The sequence below is a fragment of the Macrotis lagotis genome, chromosome 1, assembly GCF_037893015.1.
Source record: "Macrotis lagotis isolate mMagLag1 chromosome 1, bilby.v1.9.chrom.fasta, whole genome shotgun sequence".
In the NCBI taxonomy this organism is placed as follows: domain Eukaryota; kingdom Metazoa; phylum Chordata; class Mammalia; order Peramelemorphia; family Peramelidae; genus Macrotis; species Macrotis lagotis.
Window position 1 is genome coordinate 878,337,206 of NC_133658.1, and position 24,308 is coordinate 878,361,513.

Genomic DNA, 24,308 nt, shown 5'->3' on the forward strand with positions numbered 1-24,308 from the left:
ACTTATTGCTCCTAAATCTGGTCTCAAGGCCAAGCAGATCAAAGTTAATCCCACTTACATGATTGTCTTTCAAATGTTTTCAATAATAGGATCATGAATCCTATGGACCTTTGAGATCTTAACTAGCTCTGTCATGATGGCCCTGAGTCTTCTCTGGACTAAACATTTCCAGTTCCTTTTCATTAAAATTTATTTTCTAAAAATTCTGCCTTATCTGAAATTGGGAGAGGGAGTGGAACAAGAAGGACTAGAACATGAAGAACACAACTTCAAGTCTGAAAGACCTGGGTTCAAATTCCCACTTGGGTCTTTCTTGGCTTTGTGCCTTTCTTTAGGAAAGGTTATATCCCACTTCCTTCTTGTGCCACCATCTTTAAAATCCTGTCTAGATCTAAATCTATGAAACTTCGAATAGATTTTGTCTATATAATAGTAGTTAATAACTTCCATGAGGACAAGGTTTATGTTTTAGCTAGTCTTTAGGAGCTAGTTGCAAGCTACAATCTTATAAAATCACCATTCCTTTAATTTTGCCCTGGCTCTGTGACCTCCAGACCAGCTGACACTGCTTTCTGTCTTTGCACTGTATCCTAGGAATGACTTGCATTTTGAATTTATCTCAACCTATTTCCTAATGTCATGATCCTCTTTGAGAGTGGAGGATAAACAACCAAGCTGTATCCAGCATCTTGTTCAGTAGGAATGCCAACTCTTTGAAAATTCTTTGATTTTTCTAACGACAAATATTTATTAAGCACCTTCTTTCTACGTGTTAGGCATTCTACTAGCCGCTGTAAAAGTCAAGGGGATACAAGTCAAGTCCACAAACATTAAGCTCCTTGTGTAGTTTAGTCATTTCAATTATGTGACTCCTCCCATTTGGAGTTTTCTTGGTAGCAATCCTGGAGTGGTTTGCCATTTTGTTCTCCAGTTTACTTTACAGATGTGGAAACTGTGGCAAACTGGATTAAGTGACCTCCCCGGGGGTCACACAGCTAGTGATCATCTCAGATTAGATTTCAATTCAGGTCCTTCCAGGCCTAGTAGCCTATTCACTGTACCATCTAAGAATATGCAATTGTCCTAATTATTAAGAAGTTAGCCTCCCAAAATTGACTTCTCTGAAACTTTCACTTATTGCTCCTAGTTCTGGTCCCAGGGCTAAGCAGATCAAAGTTAATCCCACTAAAACAGGATAGTCTTTCAAATATTTTCAATAATAGGATCATGAATGCTATGGACCTTTGAAAGCTTAATGTACTCTATCATAGTGACCCTGAGTCTTCTCTGGAGTAAACATTCCCAGATATCTTGAGAAGGAAGACACTAGTGTTTGGAGGATCAGAAAAGTCTTCATGAGGAGACAAGCTACCTCTTGAGGAAAGAGACTGACTTTGAAGAGGAATCTTGGAGAAAGACCTAGAGGTGGGGGATGAAGTTCTTTGGGAGAGTGAAGTCAATCTGGCTGGGGTGAAGAGAGCCGGAGAAGAGGAGGCTGGAAAGGTAAGGTTATGTAGGATTATCACAGAGGCAAAGGGAAGCTAATTAAATAGATTGAGTAGAAGAGTGAACTATACTTAAGCAAATTATTTTGGCAGAACTAGAATAGGAAGATACTTGGGGAAGGAAAACCAGTGAGGAGGCTGATGCAGTCATTGAGATGGGAAGTTCAGATGGTCTGGTCCAAAGGAATGGTGAGAAGTCATTGAATGTTAGCAATATTGTGAAGTTATAAATATGTCAAAGGGTCTTTCCCTCCTTTCCTCCCAATCCCACTATTCTGTCTATTGAAGTTCTACTCAGCTTTTTAAAACCAACTCATATCCAGGGCCAATACTAGGGTAGGGTGAGAGGGGATTTTTCCTAGGTGTCAAGATAATAGAGGGCACTTTCAGCATTTTCTCTTTTTTAGAAGCATTGAAACAACTGAGATTAATGGCTAGTTAAGCAAGAATAATTAAGATGGGAACTATTCAATGGTTTTCTCTCTCCATGTGAAGCTCAAACCATTCTTTTTCTCCCTTCTTCCCAAAATTCACTGATGTGAGTATTTGGTACTATGCCTATATCCCACCTATCCCACTCCTTAGGACTGTGTCCTCTTTTCTTACCCATACCCCAGTCAAATTGCCCCACATATAAAAATGTCCAGTCATACCTTTATTCAAAAATCACCTCTTTTTCAAAGTTTACCCTGATCTTCCTCTCTGCTTTGACAGAGTACTTTGTTTGCACAATTATCATGTAACATTCTTATCCCTTGCTATATGGACATTTGCTTTGCTGATTTTCATTCAAATATATTATAGTAATTTATACCTAATTTTTATTCTATAAACTTTTTTTGGCCATTATGGAAAGACAATCTGGATGGAATGAGGTCCAAAAAAAAATACTCTTTTCTCCTGAGCAGTAAGGGACCTATTCGGCCAGCTCTCTATTGGGAGGGAGGGACTGTGGTCCACCTTTGTCACCCTGGTTTTCACTTTATGTACAGTTTTCATAGACTGGATTTGTCTTCATAGTGAAGAGTGAGCGTAATAGTGCCACCCTCTCCCCCTAATGGACTCTAAAGCTTTGCATCTTTCTCAGTTCTGTGCACTTAATAGCTGTCTACTGTGTTGTATTGTATTACATTATGTTGTGCTGCATTATTGTATCACATTATAATATACCTACTGTATGGTATATCATAAAAGGGGACTTTCATACATGCTGGGCCTCCAGTCCTCATGTCCCTTGGGAAATGGCTTCATTTCTGTTGCTGCCACTGGGACTATTAGTCACTTGTGAATGGCGATGACTCCACAGGCATGGAAGGCCTGCCATCTGGGTTCAGATTTACTACTTTTGTTTTGTAACTTGTACATCTGTTTCTTGTGATCACCAGCTGTCTCAGCCAATGCATGGAGCTGTTACCACGGGTACTGCTCAGGTACCTTAATGATGGCAGATTGTCACAACATTTTCAAAAACATGACTGAGGCTATTGATCCATCAAGGGGATTCTGCCAAGAGATTGGACTCATCTTCTTGAGTCTTACTCCCAAAGCCTTTGGCAGGGGGAGTTGCAGTTGGCCTTCTGAAAACCAGCATCTCCATGGACAAATATGAAGTAAATAGCACTTATGTCTGTTCTCAGATAGGATCAGAGAATTTTAGGGATGAAAGGGATCTTGTTGGTCACAGTGTCCTCTATGTAGCAGAATCATAAGATTTAAGGTTAGAAGGAACCTCAGAAGTCATCAAATATAATATTTTCATTTTCCAGATTAAGAAACTCAGACCCAAGTTCACACAGTTAGTAAGTGACAGTTAGGATTTGAACCCAGTATTCAACTCCAGAGTCAGTGATCTTTCCACTGCATTAAGATTCCTCTCTCATAAGGTATGAATTTCATTCTTTTCCCCATTATAATTGTCCATCTCTGGCTGCTTTTCACCTTCTTGATGTCCTTCATAGGACAGAAAAGTTTAATGTTCTCTGAAATCACTCATTCTACTTTTAGGGAACTATTCTTCTGATAAGAGGTCCAAATTTTCTTGGTGGTCACATCGTTCCCCCCATGCTTTCCAATTTAACAATGACCTTCCAGAAATGTTATGTCCAGAACATGCTAATCAAGACTTGATCTGGAGTATGGATGTATGATCTCCTTAGTCTTGGAAGTCACATGTCTCTGAAGGTCATCTAACACTGCATAGACTAATAGGTTACCATATGAAACTGTTGACTCTTATGGAGCTTGTAGTTCTCTTTTTGTCACACCCTGCCTTGTGTTGAAAAACCTTTCAAGGATGTTGAACACCTACTAGACACCATGTTAGGGGTAAGCATGGCTGATGATGCGTGTCTATTCCTGTGACTTGATTATATCATATGACAATGGTACAATGGAAGAAGACTAGCACTGGGTAGTGGTTAACCTGAGTCTCAACACCATCATTTAGCCTCTGTATGACAAATAGCAAACCACTTAGTGTCTCTGAAAATCTGTGTCTTTACCTGTTATAGGAAGGGGACATACTTGATTTCTATATAAGCTCTGTGTTCCCTTCCAGGTCCAAATAGATGATCCTATGATCCTACGGTGTCCCATTTGACCTCACTAGCTGTGAGATCATGGGCAAGTCATTTAACCTCTCTTTGCCTTAATTCACTGAAGGATGAAATGACAAAACATTCTGGTATCTTTGCCAAGAAAACCTCATAGATAGTATTGGTGTGCTATGGTACACAGGATCACAAAGACTTGGACACAACTGAACAATAACAGTGCTATTCCTTCTTTCCCCTCTCTTCTAGTTCTAAAATTCCCTGACTTTAGATACTTAACAAATATTAATTTAATTATTTTTCCCTTTAATCCTCTTAGACTTTTCCTCATCCCCAAAATGTCAGATTTTGGGCATGGTAGCGGAAGACCACTGGCTGGGATGGGAAAGTGAGAATTAGTGAGACAGAGTAGAAGGCTAGCAAGGAATTGGCAAAGTAATTGAAAAACTAGATAGACCATGGAAGAATTATAAATTGAGAGTCAGATTTCATTCGAGTCCATCAAATCCAGAAGGACAGCACTCTGGAGGGATGGGAAGAGAAGTCCCAACAGTCTGAGTGAGAAATGAATTTGCTTTAATGTAACACTTTGGCTCAGCAAGAAAAATGAGAGTGTGCAGTAGAAATAAGAAGTCAAGACATAAATTCATGACCAGACCATCAGAAAACCAAATGAGGAAGAGGGAACAAGAAAAGCAATTGGTTTAATTTTTGAGATTAATTTTCAACCGGCTATAATGTGTCTCATTCAGGGGACTAGAAGCATCTAAGCTGCTCTGAGTAATCTACTTAGGTTGCTAATTATTGTTTGTATTCCCAGAATTAAGTCTAGGAAAAGAAGGTAGGGGAGTGAAAACCCAACAGAGCAAGGAGATTCTTAATCCTAGCTTTTCCCTGGATACACGTGTGACCTTGAGAGAGGCTTAGATATAATTTTTATTATTTAGGGTACATATATGTGTATATATATATAATTTGTAACTGTTCCAGTTAATTCCATACTCATTGTGAATATGCTGTGAAATATTAAAAAATGTCCATTTTCTGTCCAACTTGAAAAAGATCATCCACTATTCACAGAAATTACTGCCCTTCAAATAGAGGTTGTTCATAGTCTTCTTACTATACCTTATATTTTACATCCATCTTTACCTAGTCTATTCTCTTAGACTTGGAGAGTACTTCCTTCTTCCCTAGGCCTCTTAGAAACTGTAGTTCCCTTCAAAACTCTGCTCAAGCTCAAGCTTAGCTGCTGGGGCCTTACTCCAAATTACATTATATTAATTTATTAGATACTGGCAGGCATCCATGTTGTCTTCCTTAATAGAATATAAGCTCCTTGGGAGCAGGAGATGTTTTGATTTCTACCTTTGTATTTATAGTGCTTAGCACAATGTTGAATGTATAATAAGTCTTAATAAATTCTTTTTGACTTAGTGATTGAAAGGAATCTTGTCCTCAAAGGAGACATTTGCTCCCTAACTCAGGTCTCCTAAGTGAATTTGACCACAATCTGTATAGACAAAAAGTCAGAAAAACAAGGGCTCTCAAGGAATTTGTTATCAACTAGAAGGAACAGAAAGAGTCAGATCATTCTAAGTTCAAAAGATCTGGGGTTGAATACTACCTCAGACCCTTGCTGCTGGTGTGTCCCTGAGCAAATCATTGAATTATTCTGAGCCTCTGCTTCTCACCTCTAAAATGGAAATAATAATAGCCCCTTCTTCCCAGGGTGATTGTGAGGAAAATATGTTTGTGAAATGCTCAGTCTAATGCTTTGCACATAGTAATCATTATAAAATATTAGTTATTATGATTATTAAGGTCTTTGTTTTGTTTTGGCTGCCCTCTACTGAGCTCAAAGTCTTATACTTGTAAATTTCCATTTTTTTTGAACCAAAATGTGTCACATTTTTTTCCTTATTAAGTTTTATCATATTCAATTTTACCCCATGTTCTAGACTGTCAAGATCTTTTTGGATTCCAATTCTGTCATTCAGTGCATAATTAATGAATTATAAAAACTTGAAAAAAATCCAGGAAGAGATCATGGAAATCATTTTTTTCTAAATTATTACAGCACACATGTCCTCAAATGATGACACAAATGTGACAAGGAATAAGCATATAATTAACAAGAATATATTTATAGGATATTCCATATATACGTATATATATAATATAAAAATTAGTGCTTTGTCAAATTACTTAAATTAACTTATTAAAAACAGTAGAAACTGTGGATCTGTGGAGAGACGACTGGTACCTCAAGATGACTTGGATCCAAGTACCTTCTCTGATACAAACTAGCTATTTGCCATAGGAAAATCACGGAACCTCAGAGTGATCTCTCTAAGATTGTATGTCCTGGGGGCGGCTAGGTAGTGCAGTGGATAGAGCAACAGCCCTGGAGTCAGGAATACCTGAGTTCAAATCTGGCCTCAGACACTTAATAATTACCTAGCTGTGTGGCCTTGGGCAAGCCACTTAACCCCACTGCCTTGCAAAAACATAAAAAAAAGACTGTATGTCCTAGCTAGTTGGTATGGCTTTTAGACAGCTGGGCCTAAGTCAGGAAGCCCCAAGTTCAAAACTTGTCTTAGAGAATTAGTAGCTAGGTGATCCTGGTTAAATCACTTAACCCATGTTTGACTCAATTTTCTCATAAATAAAATCATAGGAATGAACCTTCTTTTTTTCCCCTTCCCTCCTCAATGTTTAAGACATTGAAGTGGAGAGAACACAGAAATACTTCCTGAAGGAAATCTATAAAAATAATAAGCCATGTACAGAGGGAAAAGGAGATGACATAAGATATTAAGTAAAGAAAAATGCTTCGGAAGATATGAGATCGCAAAGGTCAGCTAAGGTAGACTGTATTATCAGAGCCAACTAGCAAAAGTAATTTGCCAACTGAAAAGGTAGATACACTAAATTCAATTTATTCTTTGCCTCAGTGATGAGCTCTGGGCTGGCAGGAATAGACAGGAGCCTCTCTGGGGCATGAAGGAGGAACATTAAAAGAACTTACAGTCAACTACAGTAGACGGGATGAGTTTCAGATTCCTGCTCTCCCACGGGAGAACAGGCTCAGTAGCCTGAAGTAGGGTTGAAATAAACTTATGACAAACTTTGGAAATCTCAGGTGTCATACAGTAAGGTACACTTCTCTCTCTGGGTCATTGCTAGTTGAATCTGGATACCGGGTATCTCAGATTTCTAGAAACATCATGAACCAGATTGAGGTGTTAGACATGGATCTGAGATTCTTGGGTGTCACTTATGTAAAATATGTTGTTGTTCAGTCATTTTAGTCATGTCCAATTTCTCATGACCCCATTTGAGGTTTTTCTTGGTAAAGATACTGGAGCAATTTGCCATTTCCTTTCAGTTCATATTATATAGATGTGGAAACTGAGGAAAACAGTTAAGTGACTTGCTCAGGGTAACTCAATTAGTACACCTCTGATTGTGGATTTGAAATCAGGGCGATGAGTTTTACTGACTACAGACCCAGAATTCTGTCTCCTGTACCACCTAGCTGCCACGGGTTTAGCAAAGGCTTATTAACTGACAGACTGAAGGAATGGATGTGGGGTGACAACAATGACAGTAAAGTTGGCAGTGTAATTCATAGAAGGTATGATTTAAAGTAGCAAAGTAGTTGTGATAACCATGGAAAATTACCAAACTTCTGAGGCTAGTACATATGAGAAACATAATAAATGCTTGGAAATAAATTTATTCCCCCATCTGTAAAATGGGAATGATAATGCCTGTGTTACCTACTTCTGAGTCTAGCACATATGACATACATAATAAATGCTTGGAAATAAATTTATTCCCTCATCTGTAAAATGGGAATGATAATGCCTACTTCACTTGTCAGTCTGCCAATAAACATTTTTAAAAAGTGCTTAGTAAGGGGTAGCTAGGTAGTGCAGTGGATAGAGCACTGGCCCTGGAGTCAGGAGAAGTCCCTGAGTTCAAATCTGACCTCAGACACTTCATAATTCCCTAGCTGTGTGGCCTTGGGCAAGCCACTTAACCCCAATTGCCTTGCAAAAAAACCCCCCTAAAAATAGCCTCCTAAGTAGTAGTAACTGAAGTACCACTCAAGTACTTTAGTAATAATTTAAACTAAAGTAACTTTCTGTGAGCTTTGATGGTTAGTAGATGTGATACTTACAAAACCTTTTGTAACATTTAAGACTCAGAGGAGCAAAGATTTAGAACTCCAAAGGACCTTAGAGGAGTCCAACATCCTCTTTTTTAGATAAGGAAACTGAGGTACTGAGGGTATCACATAGCTAAGAAGAATTTAAAGCAGGATTTGAACCCATTACTTTCTAACTCCATATCTAGCATCAATATAAATGTTATCATGATAGCAAAAGATCTTGGACAGAAGATGATTCAAGAAGGCTGTCACCACTTCAGCATTTTTTAGCAGGACCTTGGCATTGTGTGGATTGATATTAGACTTTTATGGGGTTGGTTCTTGTCATACTTGGAATGATATAGTTGAAAGAATGATGGATTTGGAATCAGAAAAGCCGGGTTCAAATCTCAGGTATAACAAATTCTTTGTGACTTAATTTCGACTTCCTAGACCTCATCCAACTCCAAATGGATATTCTCCTGATGCAGGGTCCTTTGAATTCGTAACAGAAATGGTTGCATAGAACAGTAAATTTCATCTCTAGGACTGGGTGTGCCAATTCCAAATAAAGCTGTGAGACAGGTAAGAATTGTCTTGAGCCTTTTAGATCTTGGGGAAATAGGAGTTTTAATTTGTTCAGTCATTTCAGTCATGTTTTACTGTTCATGATCTCATTGGGGTTTTCTTGGCAAAGATACTAGAATGGCTTGTGATTTCCTTCTCCAGCTCATTTTATGGATTAGAAAACTGAGGCAAACAGGGAGGAGTGATTTGTCCAGGGTCACAAAGCTAGGAAGTGACTGAGGCCAGATTTGAACTCAGGAAGATGAGTCTTCCTCACTTCGAGTCTATGGAGCCACCTAATCTTAAACATGAGTTCAAATCTCCTTTATTTTCTTATTAGAATTTTCTGCCAGTTCCTTCTCAAATACTTAGCATCCTTTTGTTCTTTTTCATTCTTTCTTTTTTACGAAATGCTGCCCATATCTCTTTTATTACCATTAATCTGACAACTGATAATAGCTGAAAATAGTTCTTTTCTGGCATCTCTTCATACTGATGGGCAGCAGGATTCAGTTACTTATATTGTGTGTTGAATAAATATTTGTTGAATTGAATTGAATATCAAAATTCCCAATATAAAAAGATAAAGTTCCCAAAGCTGGCTCGTGGTGACTACCTTGGGTAAGGGAAGAGGTAGGAGTGTAAAGATCAATGGATTTGGACTTGGAAGGGACCTTGAAGACCATGTCATCCATAAATTCCTAATGTTTTTGATCACTGAGGATGGTTTGGGTAGTCTGGTGAAGTCTATAAACATGTTTTTAGGAGAACGTTTTTAGATGCATAAAATGAAATACATAGGATTATAAAGATCAATTAAATTGATAGAAAGATGTAATTATCCCTTCCCCCTAAATTCGTGCCAATCTTTTTCCAAATGCTCTATTCTCTCTTGATTTCCTCCTTATGAAAGTTATCCTATGATTCTCTTACACAAAGGTGAAAACAACTTATAACAGCTGACCACTGGTTCTTCTTTAGTAGTCTTTTCATCATGATAGGTATCTCCCCCTCAAATGCATCCACAGAGTTTTTAGAATCAGGCAGTCCAAGGTTAAGAACCTTTGATCTAGTCCTCTACTATGATACACTGGAAAATTTAGGAGTTGAGCAAGGTTCTTCCCACCCTTTTAAAATCACCCCCATCTACTAGGAAGGTTAACTCTACTTATTATAAATTTTCAATTTACAATTTTCCAAGTTCCCTTCTCCAGTCTTATTTTATGTTATTCCTTTTCTTTTACTCTCCCTTCTAGTCAGACTGGCTTGTTACCTTAGTCTCAGAAGAGCCATCAGGCAGTTAGGTGGTGCAGTGGATAGAGCACTAACCTTGGAATCAGGAGGACAGGAGTTCAAATCTGGCCTCAGACACTTGACTATTATTAGCTGTGTGACCTTGGGCAAGTCACTCAACCCTACCTGCCTCACATTCAGGGCCATCTACAGTCATCCTGATTCATATCTGGCCACTGCATCCAGATGGCTTTGGAGAAGAAAGTGAGACTTGTGACTTAACACAGCTCTCCCCTTAATCAAATCCAATTCATATGCTTATCAAGGCATCAATTTCCCTTATGTCATGGTCTTCTTCAAAAAAATGAAGGACAAACATTATTATAGATAAGCCACCTCATCTCTGTCCTCTATATAAACTTTTCTCCATGTCCAGATCACCTTCCCCTTTCCCTGTTGTCTCTTAGAATCCCTAGCTTCCTTCAAAACTCTGTTCAAATGCCATTTCCTACATGATGAGTAAGCAACGATGATAGGTATAGAGGCTAGACTTGTGATTTTATTGACATTGGCAAAAAAGTGAGGAGCTCCCTCCTCTCCCCACAAGTACAAATCTCCATATTATTTGTACCTTAGATTCTTCAAGAGTCACCTATAGAATTGAAAAGTAAAATGATTTGTCCAGAGTTTGGTATATTGATATATACAGTAGAATGCAAGCTCTTTGAAGGCAGGGCCTATTTTGCATTGGTCTTTATATCCCTACACTTTTAATCCTCTTTCCATCCAACTACACTGAAATTAGACATCTCCAACATGTCTTCCTTCCCCAAGAAACTCATTATTCAGAAATCTCATTATCCTGAAGGATTGAATCTGCCAAGAGTTTCTATCTTTATTTCTTCAGTTTATTATAAAGCCTAATACATAGTAGACACTTAAGCAATGCCTGTTGACTTATTAATTTTTAAAGGTTAGTAAACTGGCTGAGTTATTCAAAATCACACCAGGAGGAGCAGAGCCAAGATGAGCCAAGATCCCATGTTCTGATCCCATATCTACTCTCCTACTTTTACTGGTCCTGAGTGGGCAACCCAATCTATGTGTCTGATTTATCGGAGGCATAAGTAGATGATAATATAATACAATACAAGTAACATCCTTCTGAAACCAAACAGGAAACTTGTTAAACTGAAAAATGACCCTTGGAAGAAATTAATACTTAATATCAAGCTTAGGGGCTGGGCTAAAAGCATATAAACTGTTGAGATAGATGAAATGGAACAATCAGATGTAATTCAGAGCAAATGATTCTTTCAAGAACCCCAAATTCTGGAAAATTGATGGCCATTCTCCTTTTATCATGAGAAGGATATTGTGAATCACTGAAACCCTCCAAAACATGGGGAGTTTTGACATAGAGGAATTAGACCCACATAATGAGAAGGCAGGCAATTAAAGGAACATACAAAACACTCAATGGGAGTGGGAACCTTTTTGAAGCTATTTGGATTGATTTCAAGGGAGAGAGCAAATTCTGAGCCAGCATAAACAGGGGAGAGAAGACAGACACTTCAGGGAGAGAAGGAGGGGCAGTGACTTTGCCAAAAAACCAGGAGATCAAGGAGGAGATCTTGGAGAGAATGGGCTGGTGTTTGGCTGAGCAGGAGCTAGGTTCTCCAGGAGCTGATCAAGGTTGTACATATCTGATCAGGTTGAAGAGATGAGCATCAAAAGGCATTGATCTTCAGAATGCTCCCATCTCCATCGTAATTCTGAAAGTCTGACCTGAAGGTCACTGGGAGAAGAATGGTATGAAAGAGTTGTCTGTTCTGTCTCTGAATGATGGAACCCTGGAGATCACCTAGTTTGGAGACTGTAGGGACCCTCAGAAACCATCTCATCCAACCCTCTTACTTGACAGACTGTGGCTGACAGAAATGAAGTGACTTGTCTAAAGCTCCCAGTAAGAAGTATAGGAGGCAGGATATGAAGCCAGGACCTCTGTCTATGGAATCTATACTCAAACCACTATATAACACTGCCCTCTCCTCAAATGAGACTAAATAACCTGGAAAGTTCCTTCAAGCTGAAAAGGCTCAGTAGAATTGTGGGTCAGCTATTTGCTAGAGAAAATGAGCTACATCTTTTTACAACTGTCTGGATTCATGTTGTTCATGCCAACTGATTCCTTTAAAGAAACAATTCACAGGGACCTGGAAGGACCCTCTGAGACCATCAGTGCAAACATCTCCCCCCTATAGATGAGGAAACTCAGCTCCTGTTTGGTTTGATGTTATGGGAGAGCCAGGAGGAAGGAGGAGGGAATCCTCTGGAAGAAATGTGCTTTTTCTTCAGTTTGAGGCATCACACAGGCCCAGGCCAGGATGCTGATATCCTCCAATCTCATCAGCAAGGTGGGAGCCCCACAGAATCACTCAGAGCTGTCTTTGCCACTTAATGTACAATAGGGACACAATCCACTCAACTTAATGCAATTATCCCTGAGATCACGAAGTGATTGATGTGCCTTGCAGCATGGGGGGAGGGCTTAAGTGAAAAAACACACAGAGGAAGTTGTGGATATTCATATCACATGGGGCCCAGTAAGGGTAGGATTCTTATTAAGGGTTGCTCCAGGATTCAGCATCCCCCAAGTTTACATAATGCAGGAATCTGGACTGCCTTCTCCTTTTTAAAACTGGACCTCTCTCTTTTATTCTTGTCTTATTTTGCTCATGAAATCTAGTTAAAATAGGAATGGATCTTGGATATCTCTATTTTGATCTAAAACAGGGTAGTTAGTTGGCATAGTGATAGAGTGCTGGACTTGGAGTCAGGCAAATTCATTTTCCTGAGTTCAAATCTAGCCTCCCACACTTATTAGTTGTATGATTCTAGACAAATCACCTTAACCTCTGTTTCAGTTTCCTTATCTATAAAATGAGCAGAGAATGAAATAGCAAACTGCTCATAAAGAGTCAGATCGAGTCAGATACAACTGAAAAATGACTAAACAATAAATTCTAAAACAAAACCAATGCTCAGGAAAGGGGAGTGATTTGCTGAAGGTTACATAGCTAGAAAAATAATCAATCATATTAATATTCATAAAATAGATTTAGAGTTCGAGAGGATCTTACAGCCTTGGGGTCCATATTGTGTCATGAACCCCCTCAGGGAGTCTATTTGAGTCTAAACCCCTTCTCAGAATATTTCTAAGTGCCTAAGATTTAAAAAACAGGATTACAAAAAAAATCAATTCTATTGAAATACAGTTTTGAAATTGAAAAAAGGAAAACACAAATTTATTGACCCAAGTTTAAGACTACCATATCTAGCCTCCCTCCACCCCATTTTACAAAGAAGGAAAGATAAGAACCAAATCAAATTCATAGAGCTATGAAAGATTCACAGAATCCTGGAGTTGGAAAAGACCTCAAGAGATCATCTAGTTCAATCTTATCATTCTTTAACCTCTCTACAAGTGATTATCCAGTCCAAGACTAAACAAATCAACAAGAATTTCTCAAGGTCTTCTAAGCACTGTACTAGCCCATGGGGATGCAGAAACAAAGAAGGAAATGACCCTTAGGAGCTTACATTCTAGTGGGAAGAAAAAAGAACATATAAAAACAAAAGCAGCATAAATTTGAATTGGATAGATAAAAATATGGACAGGATAGGTAGAAGGTAGTATGGGAGAGAAGGCAGTAGAGGTTGGGGAGCTTAGTTTCCCCATGAAGCCCTCCAAGGAGAGAGAGTCCACTGCCTCCTAAGCAAGTCAATCTATCTTAGTTTGGCTCTGACTATATGGGATCAATTAACCTCTCAGTAGCTAGCACTCATTGCTCCTAAGTCAACTGAAATAGGTGCCATCTTCTGCCAGCAATAGCCCTTCAAATGTTTGAATCCATGTAACTTGTGTCTCCTAGGTTGTCTTTGCTTCCATTGAAACATTCATAATTCATTTAAATATGGCCTGAACTCAAGGCCTGTCACTATCTGGTGACCTTCCATTTGACAAGTTCCTACTTATTAATATGCTTCCAAAAATAATGATACTTTTAATAATAATAATTATTAGGTAAGTAGGTGATGCAGTGGATAGAGTCAGGGGAACTTGAACCTAAATCTGGCTTCAGATACTTACTAGCTGTATGACTCTGAGAAGTCACTTTGTGTTTACCTCAGTTTCTTCATCTATAAAATGAATTGAAATGGCAAACCACTTCAGTATCTCCACCAAGATAAACCCAAATAGGGTCACAAAAAAATCAGACAAGATTGAACAACAATATTTATATAATAGCTTAATGTTTATGAAGCACTTTGAATATGTTGATTTATTTGGTCCTCACAACAGCCTTGGGAAGTAGAAGCTATTATTACCCTTATTTTATAGAAGAAAACACAAGGAACAGGGTAGTTAACTTGCCCCAAGTTACTGAGTCAGGGAGTATATGAAAATTCATATGTTTCTGACACCAAATCCCAAGTGTTATCCCCTCTACCATGTAGCAAGCCTCCTAATACATGGTGCCCAGAATAGAACATTCATTAGCTTGGAGTTATCATAGCTTTAGAGGTGGTAGGGACCTTATAGAACATTTAGTCCATACTACTCACTTAACAGATATGGTAACTGAAGCTCAGTTGAATTGAAGTGACTTGACTAAGGCCACAAGCAGTCATCATCAAAGGCTGATTTGAACATAGGAGCTCTGGCTTCAGAGTTAGGGCTCTTTCCATCATTCCACATCGCCTTAATAGACACGGAATTCTAACACAAATCTCTTGTTCCAAATTCAATGTTCTTTCCACTAGGACATAATATGTTTGACCCAGACAAGTGTAGGCAATTCTATCACCACACACAGTTGGGAACACCAAATCTGGAGTGGAAAGCTGAAAAGCAAACTTGCCCCGTTCTTTCTGTCAGGTCCCTGGGAAAAGTGATTTGGTTTGACATATGACAGAGGGAGTCCTGCCTGAGTCCAACCAGCATCTGCCCATAAAACACAAAGATGGAGAAATCCAAACCTTTCAACCTTTTGAGGGAAATGTCATTTTCTTTTTTATTGGTCAGGTTCCCTTTGATTAAAGACCTATGGGTTGGATGGCCTTTATCGAATTGCTCAAAACACAATCCTGTTCCTAGTGAAAGCCTTTGAGATGACTTACCTCTTCAGAAACAAGAGTAAGAGGCCTTACAAACACCTCCCATCTACTTGTTTGTGACATGAGCCAGGATGACTCAGAGCTGTTCTAATGAGATTTCATTTTATTGGATGAAAAGGTCATTTAAACAGTTACTCCACCAAAAGGAAAAAAAAAAAGGAGGTGGTAGGGAAACAAGGCAGAAATATCCCTTAGAGGGGACAGAAAAATGGTGCTGGCTACACATTAGTAATATGGCTTTTAGAAGAGAGGCAACAAATCAACTGAAGTTAAGACCTAAGAGATGAGGGAGTCCTTGGAAAAAGATGTGATTTCTGGACTAGAAATCTCTATTATAATGGCTTCTTCTGGTCCCAAATATTGCTCTACAGTCATTTAATAGGCAGAGATGACACAATACGAATTAGAAGGGACATTAGATAGCAGTTAGGTCAATACTTTCTTTTCTTTTTTTAAAATATTTTATTTATTTTGAGTTTTACAATTTTCCCCCAATCTTACTTCCCTCCCCCAACCCCCCCCCAGAAGGCAATTTGCCAGTCTTTACATAGTTTCTATGGTTTATTGATCCAAATTGAATGTGATAAGAGAGAAATCATATCCTTAAGGAAGAAACACAAAGTATAAGAGGTAGCAAGATTGGACAATAAGATATCAGGGTTTTTTTTTTTTGTCTAAATTAAAGTTAATAGTCCTTGGTTTTTGTTTAAATTCCACAGTTCTTTCTCTAGATACAGATGACATTCTCCATTGTGGACAACCCCAATTTGTCCCTGATTGTTGCATTGATGGAATGAGCGAGTCCATAAAGGTTGATCATCACCCCCATGTTGCTGTTAGGATGAACAGAGTTTTTCTGGTTCTGTTCATTTCACTCAGCATCAGTTCATGCAAATCCCTCCAGGCTTCCCTGAATCCCCATCCCTCCTGGTTTCTAATAGAACTATAGTGTTCCATGATATACATATACCACGGTTTGCTAAGCCATTCCCCAATTGAAGGACATTTACTTGATTTCCAATTCTTTGCCACCACAAACAGGGCTGCTATCAATATTTTTGTTCAAGTGATGTTTTTACCCTTTTTCATCATCTCTTCAGGGTATAGTAGGTCAATACTTTCATTTCACAAATCAGGAGGAACAGAGAGGGGAAGTAATTTGCCCAGTGTCACACAGGTAGTAAATAGCAGCACTGGAATTTGAGCCAAGATTACTTGACTTCACACTCAGTATCCTTTCCATTAAACATGAGAGTGTAAGTTTGTTAGGCTGCCATATGCAGCTCTCCATTAATTGGCCTTTATTAATCTTAGAAGTCATATCTGATTTCTGACATAATAAGCTGGAGAAGGAAATGGCAAACTACTCTAACATCTTTACTAAGAAAAAGTCCAGATTGGGTCACCATGAAGAGTCAGACATGACTGAAACAACCCAACAACAAACAATAACATAGCAATGAAGAAGTTTGCTGTTTACTTCCTGTCTTATCCAAAAATATATGACTTAAAATACATAATAAAACATGTATTTTTGGACATAGCCAAGGTGAGAATTTGTTTTACTTGACTACACATATTTGTTACATGTGTTTTTCCTTCTTTCCTCCCTCCCTCCCTCTCCCCTTCCCTTCCTTCTTTTCTTTTTCTTCCTCCTTCCTTCCTTCCTTCCTTCCTTCCTTCCTTCCTTCCTTCCTTCCTTCCTTCCTTCCTTCCTTCCTTCCTTCCTTCTTTCCTTCCTTCCTTTCCTTCTTTCTTTCTTTCTTTTTCTATTGGAAGAAAAATAAATGCTGGTTAACAAAAACAAAAATCAAACACTGGCTGGGTAGTCAAAAACATGAGTTCAAATCTCAGCACTGATACTATCTTTGTGATTTTAGCCTCCCTGAGCCTTGATTTCTCTCATCTGTCAAATGTGGGGCTTGCATTTGCTGGTCTTTGAAGTCTAGATCTATGATGCCATGGAATCCTAATTCTGCTGTTTGCTGACTATAAATATGTCATTTCTCCTCATTAAGCCAATTTCCTTGATTGTAAAATGGATCTAACAATACTAACAATTTGGCACTCCCATGGAGCTGGTATGAGGATTCATCAAGGCAACATGTGTAAAGTATTGGGCTGGCATGAAAGCACCATATAAATGGCAACTCCTTATATAATTCATCCTTCATTTTTGCCTCGACCCCTCTGACATTTCTGATGTGTTAGGAGTACAAAGCTCTATTCTGATGTAGTCATTCAGTAAATATCTATTGAACAGTGTAGACATTCAAGATTCAATCCGATAAATATTTATTAAATACCACACTATATATCAGGCCTTGTTCAAGATCCAAGACTGAAGCATACCCAGGATGATGACAGTTCTGGAGTATAAACCATATAGAGATTCATTGAAAGGGAAGAGGAGTTGGATCCATAATGGATTGAAGAGACACTAGACTTCCTCAGTTTGGCCCCAGGGGACAGAACTAGGTGTAATGGATGGAAGTTAGAGTGAGGCAGATTTTGGTTTAACTTAAGGAAAACAATTCCTAACAGGGGAAAAGTGACCAAAAGTAGAATAGGCTATAGCAGTATCCTAGATTTAGGGCTAGAAGGGACCCCCAAGGACCACCCAGGTGGTCTCTAATTTTCCAGATGAGGAAATTGAAGCCCAGGGAGTTTAAAGGAGTGATCAAAGATGGAGGTTAGCAAAGGAGCTCAGAGGCCATCTAATCCAAGCCTCTTGTTTTTATAGATGAGGAAACTGAGGCATAGGGAAGTTACAAAATTTATAGCTGTATAGCTGGAAGAGATCTCAGAAGTCATCTTGTTCAAGCTCCTCATTTTACAGATACAGAAACTAAGGCACAGGGAAATTAAATGACATGCCAAGGATCACAAGGTTAGTCAGTGTATGATTTGGGATTTGAATTTAGGTCTTCATGAGTACAAATCCAAATGCCCTACCCACCCTGCTGCAAAACTAATTATCGAGTAGGAGAAAATAAGACATTCAAATAACTTCAGTGCAAAGCAGACATATAATGCTGTGAGAGTCTGGAAAGAGAAAGAAAACTCTTCTGTCAGAGGGTGAGGAAGCAATTTTCTGAGAGAGAAAGCAATAGAGAAAGAGTAGAATTTTGATAGACAAAGAAATTGACAGTGGGAAGGAGAATGGAGGGAAGGAATGATTGGGGGAAAAGGGAAAGGGGTATTCCCTAGGTTGAGTGAAATGTAACAGAGTCAAGACACAGAGAGATAGGAGAGTCAAGCATTTGAGGGTGGAAGGGTTGGAACTGAAAGGAGATGATAAAAAAGATTGGCTGACCATTGCTTGCTCTTCAAGGCCTAGGCTCTATCACACATGGTCTATTTAGGAAGCCAGAGGCACATGAGTAATATCCCCACTGCTCAGACTATTATTGGTCCTTCTTTCAAGCCCTTTCTCTTATATGATCTTCTCGTCTCCTTCAGCCCCCAAATCATTTTGATGATAGTGTTAAATTAAAAAAAAGAGACAATTCTGGGCAGCAACTTTCTCTAGGCTCCATTCCTGAAGCCCTCCTTGGTTGTCAGTCTCTTCCCATTATCTGGCTTCTTTTATCTCTAGGCTTCCCTGCTCTCTAAGAAATTTAAATGCGCAAATGGTGTTAAGTCAAAAGTGCATAAAATAGTAATTTGGCAAATCTGTCCTTCACAAATGCATTTAAAACTGTATTTTTCTGCTGAAGCTTATTACAAAGAGAGCCTATTTTGGATTTTTCATTTGCAAATTAGGGAAAACCAAACAATTTCAACATCAGATGCAGGGGATGTTATTTGCAAAGGCCTGTAGGTGTGGCCTAGCATCAAGACTTTAGAAGAGATGAATAATGGCATGGACCCCCGCCCCCCTTCCCTCTTTTGCCAAAAAGTAGATGGCAAGCTTGCACATTGGATCTGCTGAGAGACAGCAGGCAAGAGAGGCAGTGATGACAGATCAGTGACCTGAAGCAAAGGAAGGAGGGTTGATTGGAGTTTGGATGACTAGGATTTAGCAGTAGGCAATAATAATAGGGTATTATGATGGAAAGGGAGTATCCCAATGGGAAGTGGGAAAGGGCGGTATGTGAGACAGTGGGGAAGCATTCAATTTGGACTCTGAGGACCTGGGTTCAAATGCTGCAAGCAACTTACCACCTGTGTGACTATGGGCCCCAGTTTCCTCACCAGTAAAATAAGAAGTTTGGACCTGGAACTCTAAGATCCTTTCCAGTCCAAAATCTATATGAATTTAATAACCTTCAGGGAGGAATTCAGAAGAGGACTGTATTCTGACTTCTGGGTCTCCTGTGCTGTTAAAATGGAAACAGCATTACATTCATTTACTTTCTCTTCTTTTGGATTGCACATTCTACCTCTTAAGCGTCCCTAGAGATCCCAAGAAAACTTGGGACACAATGGATAAATTGTAGTTTTCAGAAGAAGAAATCAATGCCATTTCATTGTTGATGTTGAGTTATTTTCAGTCATGTCTTTGTGACCCATTTTAAGTTTTCTTCACAGAGACACTGGAGTGGCTTTTTCATTTCCTTCTCTAGGTTATTTTACAGAGGGAAGAACTGAGGCAAATAGGGTGAAATGACTTGTTCAGGGTCATACATTTGGTAAGTATCTGAGGCCAGATTTGAACTTAAGAAGATGGGTCTTCCTGAATCCAGGTCTGTACTCTATCTACTCTGCCACCTAGCTGGTACTAAACTATCTATAGTCATATGAAAAAATACTCTATATCACTATTAATGAGGTAAATGCAAATTGAAAAGCTCTGAGATACCATACCTTATACCTACCAGATTGACTAAAATGACAAAAAAAAAGAAAAATAACAAATGTTGGAGGGGATATGGTAAAATAAGTACCCTGATGCAAAATGGAGTTGTGAACTAATACAAACATTTTGGAGAACAATTTGAAACTATGTCCAATGGATTATAAAACATAGCCTTTGACTTAGCAATATCACTAGTAAGTCTATATCTCAACGAGATCAAAGAAAGGGAAAAATATTTAGGGTAGATTGTTTTGTGGTGATAAAGAATCAGAAATCAAGGCGATACCCATCAATTGGGGAATGTCTGAACAATCTGTGGTTTATTATTGTGATGGAATATTGTTGTGCTCTTAGAAATGATAATAAGCAAGATGGTTTCAGAAAAACCTGGGGAGACCTAATGAGTTGATGCAGAGTGAAGTGAGCAGAATCAGGAGAACATTGTATACAGTAAGAGCAATATTGTATAATGATAAACTCTTAAATGCAACTTATCAATGCAATGCAATTATCTGAGATAATTCTGAAGGATTCATGATGAAAAATGTCATTCAGAACTAGAAAGAAAACTCTGAGTACAAACTGAAGCAAAAATTTTTGCTTTATATATTTTTTTGGCAAAATGGTTATTATTGAAATGTTTTGCATGATTTCACATATATAATTGATACTATATTGCTTGTCTTTTCAGTGGGTAGAGAGAGCATGAATGAATGGAGGAAGAAGATTTGGAAATCAAATTTTTTTTTGAAATGTTAAAAATAAATAATAAATTAAAAAATGAAGGAATTTCAAAAAGAAAAAGAAAAAAAAAGAGAGAGCCTGAGACCTGTACCTGTGATCGGCAGCTGTTACTATGATTTATAGCACCCTTGAGGAACTTCAGAGCCCTTCATTAAATAACCAAGAGAGCATAGAAATTACCTGAAGTGAGAAAATATTTCACACACAAGCAAAGCAAGTATCTATTGCCATCGTAAACACATAGAGATACTGGTTGCTCACTCATCTGTAATGTATTGTATTTCTACTTTGCAGAGCCCAAGTGCAGGTGTCTCTTTAGCAATAAATGCACACTTGTGATTGCCTGAATCCATGAAACCAATGTGATTCATGATTTTGAGCTAGCTCATTCAGACTTCAAGTTGGTTTTCTCATAGATAACTCTTTCCCCTTTGAGCTTCTTTATCACTTTTTTAGGATTTAAGGATATTTAATTTGGTTTGTGTACTAAGCACTTGTCTGAATGAGAGCTCTCTATTTCCCTTAGAGTCCTGATCCTCAGAGGCAAGTCTTGGGGAAGTTTCTGGAATTCCTATGGGATAGTGTGCTTGAGACCTGGAGTTTAAGGAAGTGTATGGAGATGGTTAGGATAAGGGACTGTGCTTAGTTCTGCTGAGAAGATGATAGAAGGGTTTACTCAGTCAGGGAGCTGTCCAGGTACAAAGTCACAGATGAGTTAACACAAAGCACATTACTAACTTAGATATGAGGAGATGAGCTATCAGAACTTTAGAAGCTTCCAGGGTCTAAATAGTGCCTTTAGAAGCTTTGGAGAGCTGCAGCTGGGGGCAGAAGGATGACTGAGAGCTATAATTGGCAGATACTGAAGCCTGCTGAGACCTTGCCCTGTATTTTCCATTTTGCAGGTGGAATCCTGGAATCAGCAACTTCCTTTGCAGAGTATATTGGGGAACAGGAGAGTGGAAACTTGTTCATTTGAGGAGTGGGGACTGAGAATATTTCTACTCTTATGCTTCTCTTTTTTTCTAACTGTATGTACCAATTTTATGTATTCCATCCTCTACTCCCATACCTCTTGTTGGCATGGGTTTCTGTTAGCATGGCAATCATCTGGATTTGGATATCTATATTTGAACTGACTTTTAGAAATTCTCACTATTTAACAGGGTATCCAATATGAGTGATTTACCATTATTGCCATAGTTATGAACTTGTCAGTATTGACTGACACATAGGAAACATGGGTACTCCCTCCACTAATGAAGATTGCAATGAAACACTAACTTTGGAGTCAGAAGATCTGGGATCAAATTATGAGCCTGATATTTACTATCTGTGTGAACCTTAGAAATGTAAATTAACCTCTCTTTCTCATACATAAAACGGGCAGATTGAACTCTGAAGTCCCTTCCAGCTTAATGTCCAAGATCTGATGATCTCTTATTATTCTATAATTTGCTAGATGATCTCCAAAAGATGTGTCATTTCTCTGTGACAATAGACTAGAAACAAAGGAGGTACTCACCAATTGGGGGAATTATTATTCTTTTAAAAATCAATATATAGATGCAATGGAATGTTATTGAGCAGTTAAGAAATAGTATAAAGAACTCAGAGAAACATGGAAGACTCCTATAAAATGATAAAGAATAAAATAAATAGAAGCAGGAAAATAATTTACAGAGTGACAATAGCTATGCAACAACATAACTGAAAAGGAACTCAGTAAAACAAAACTAAATACCATATCCTTTTAACATCCTCCTAAAAGAATTGTAAAAATGCATCTTCCCCCCTTATTTGAAAAAGTGGGTGGCTATGAGTGTGGAACACTGCATACACTGTTGGATATGATTGATGTATTAGCTGGTTTTTCTGCACTGATTTGGTTTAATTTTAAATTTTTAATTTTTTGTTACAAGTGAAGACTTGTAGAAAGGGAACTTGGGGGAAGAGGTGTGTTCAAAAATGAATATTATATAAAATATAATAACAGAGGTCATCAATAATTTAAAAAAATTCATAAAGCCTAGATATCCCCATCCCAATATCCCTAAAAAGGAAAAAGGGGCCCAGGACATACAAGAACCTCTGGTATAGAGTCAATCCCTTTTCAACATGACAGCCCTTTAAATGTTTGAGAGCAGTTAGCATAGTCATTCTTTTTCCTCCTCTTCAGAGGTAGAATTGACAGCACCTGGCTGTCATCTGAGTGGCATCTGAGTGGATATGGGGAAAAGAGGAGGAAGTGTCAAGAATCATTTCAAAGTTGTGAACTTGAGTCACTGAAATGATGGTGGCACTCTCAGAGAGAAATAAAGACATATGGAGAAAGATGAGTGGGCTAATTTAGGCTCCAAATAGGTTTCTTTTCCTTAATCTGCTCTCTCTCTAGCAAGAAATCCTCATCTAAGGGAGCTGCCCTTTGCACTTGAGGGCAAAAATTTGTGCTACCAATAGTCAAAAGAACAGCAATTGCATGTATTTGGAAGTTAGGGTAAAATGCAAAAATAAGATGGGAGTCACATTAAGAGCATCAGATTGTAGAGAAGAGAATGCAAAGCACTGGGTGATTTACAATATTAACTTGGAGTGGGTAAGGATGTGTGCAAAGGATTAGGAAGTGCAAAGTTTAGAATGAGGATGATGAAGATATGATGATGATGATGGTTATGATAGTTATAGTGATGATGATGATGATAATGAAGATGTGATGGTGTTGATGATGATTATGATAGTTATAGTGACAATGATGATGATGACTTTGAATCATGATACCATGCACCATGAGATCTATTAGGACTATGTCTTCTAATATCTAGTCTCTTCCTAAAGCCACTGGAGCCCAAGAGGCTAGTTTTACTTGGAGCTGCCTGAAGACTGATCACTACAGTCAGAACTTCCAAGTTAGAAAGGACCTTGGAGAGCATCTTGCCCAGTCACTAAGCTTGAGGGAAGGCATCCCTCAATAATATCTTAAACAAAGGAGACATTTGACCTCTGTTTGGAGAGGGGGAACCAACACTTTCTGTGGCAGTGCATTTCATTCTATGGGAGCTCTTCTTGTTAAGTGTCTCCTTCTAATGAACAAGATCTATCTTCCTTGACCTTAGCTTGAACACTGGGGCATACCACCACTTGACAGATCCTTGCTATGACATCCTCCAACTTTTCTCCAGTCTAAACACCCACAGTCCTTTCAACTGATTCTTTTATGACAGAGTCTAAAATCCTTTTGACAACTAGAAAGTGCAAAGAATAGTGCACCAAGCTGGGAGTCAGGAGTACCTGAGTTCAAATCCAGCCTCAGATACTTTCTGTGTGATTGTAAGCAAATCACTTAACCTTGTTTGCCTCAGTTTCTTCAGCTGTAAAAGGAGTTGGAAAAGGAAGTGGCAAACCATTCCAGGATCTTTACCAAGAAAATCCCAAATAGGGTCACAAAGAGTCTGACGTGACTGAAACAGTGAACAACAATAAGCCCTTTCACTATCTCACCCTCTCTGAATGTTATTCTTTGTCAGTATTCATCATACAAATGGAGGGCCAAAGCTGAACAAAACAAC

General features: G+C 38.5%; 1 protein-coding gene across 1 annotated transcript in view; it reads right to left on the reverse strand.

The window, feature by feature from the left end:
• KAZN (kazrin, periplakin interacting protein) overlaps positions 1-24,308 on the reverse strand; it is a 623,945-nt gene that overhangs the window by 463,405 nt on the left and 136,232 nt on the right. The gene's annotated exons all lie outside the window — the stretch shown is intronic.